The following is a 2,177-nucleotide window of genomic DNA, read 5'->3' as shown; positions in this document are numbered from 1 at the left end:
CAGAGAAACATCAGTGCTGTCAGCATCCACCAGGCCAATAGCAGACTGCTGCAGTGAGAAGAGAGGAGGTTGGTTTTCAGACTCACTCTCAGCCCCAGCAGGCAGGGTGGACGTGGTAGAGCAGGTTCTCTTTTAATCTGCCCTAAAGATAGCCTCGCAATCAGTTCCTCTCATTACTCTATACCTTTCTGGAGGCACATTACACTCAACTTTATTCCTTTTCATCTCACAAGCAATGAACACATCCACATTAAAACTGGGGCAGACCTTGTGAAAATGCCTTGAAACAAAGTCTTAAGTATTAAGTATCAAAGTATTTAAAGAAAGCAAATACATAATGCTTAAAGGGGCGTATGCTTTAACAGACAGACACTTAAGGGTTCATGTTATTGAATAACAATAAATTAATTACCAAACAGATTGCCCACTGCTTTATCTGAATGATGATATTGATGAATAATCCCACATTAGCCAACATGCACAGATATCAAGAATCTTTCTTGCTAATTAAACATTAAACAGATGGCTGGTGCTTTGTTTTGTTGCTTTATACTTTACATATATTTAAAAAAAAACTAATATTTTCTTCTTATGCACTTTTCTTTTTCATCACCTCCTCTCTCCATTGCTTCCTGTATTGCTATGAATGTCCTTTATAAGATAGACACCCCGTCGCCATGCACTATATACTGCTATTGTTCCCAGATTATCTTGAGATTAATCTGAATGATCCCTTTAGATTACAAATTGATGAGTCACTGATGTCCTGGCCTGATGTGTGTGGGAGACACCACCGAGGAAGAATCTATATGTGCTGACACAGGGAAACACTCATCCTGTTTGACACCCATGATGACTCAGAGGGTGCCTTTAAATCCCCCGTAGTATTTGTTTGAAAAAAGAAGCTGATGTTCTTATACAGGAATCAATTAAGATCTCTGTACAAGGACCCATTTTTGGTGGCACACATTTTCAGACTGATGACAGTTGTGAGACAGTCTCTTTTAAAAAAACAGTAAAGGGAAAATATTTTTTTAGCACAAAATTAACATAATTAATCAGCAGTGTTGATTTGGTAGTATTATCTTTTCATTATGTGCGTCATTATTATTTTATTAGTCTCATTAACTCTGAGCATGACTACACAGGGACTACATCAAAAGAACCACCCTGATAAACGCAAGAAAGCCTTAAAACGTTGGTGGGGGAATAAAGCCCCACGCTTTATTCGATTTGATAGAAGAGGAGTCTTGGGAAGAATACCTTCCTCTGGAGTTCTACCACACAGCTGCCAAGCCTAAAAAGCAAATAATAAAGCAATATTATTATGCCAGTAGGTGACACCATTTAGCCAGACAATATCCTCCATCAGTTTTTGTTCCCAAACTGAAATCTTAATACCTGCCAAAGTAAAGCCATCTGATCCAATTAGTTTGATTATTGCACAAATGGTGACATTATTGTGTCAGTTACTTCCAAAGGCTTTTGTAGAGGGAGGTGCTCTAAAGTCCATTTATGTTGTTGCAGTTCTTGCTAAAAGAGGTCAATTGATTGCTCAACATTTAAAGGGACAGTTCACCAAAAAAGACAATCAAAAATGATTCTCTCCACCTTAACTGTAGTTCATAAATGCATCTATTTTATAGTTGATTTGTACATTTGAACATGTATACGGGGTGTCCAGCTCCAGCCCCTGGTTAGTGGTAGCTGGAGTAGTACACTGGTTTTTTTACTCAACTGCAGATAAACCTAATGGCATTTGCTCTGTAGTGCTCATAGCACCAAAAAAGAGTTACAGCCAGATATTATTTCCAAAGGCGTTTATAACTTGAATATAACTTGTAGGATTAAAAGGCAGCTTAAAGCTACGTGCACTCAGGGTTACAGAACAGTGTTGTCTGTCAGAAGGCCCAGTAGATCTATGACGTCATGTCCAGACATGCACCGCCGGACTATTGATGGGTTAAAACATCATTTAACATGAGTACTGGGCTTCCGTAAAAACACTCATCTTATTTTTGGCCCATTTTACTGTGTATTGTTAGCTGTCGTAGTGGGGGATAAGGTCTATTTAAACTGTTGCAGTTCTTAGTAGCTGCCAGTACAGGTCAATGAAACGCATTGATTCCTTTACATTCGAAATGGACAGCTCACCAAAAAACACAATAAAGTCGCCC

Source organism: Etheostoma spectabile, unplaced genomic scaffold (genome assembly GCF_008692095.1).
Source record: "Etheostoma spectabile isolate EspeVRDwgs_2016 unplaced genomic scaffold, UIUC_Espe_1.0 scaffold314, whole genome shotgun sequence".
Lineage (NCBI taxonomy): Eukaryota > Metazoa > Chordata > Actinopteri > Perciformes > Percidae > Etheostoma > Etheostoma spectabile.
The sequence above is the reverse complement of the archived record's forward strand: the minus strand, read 5'-3'. Positions refer to the sequence as shown.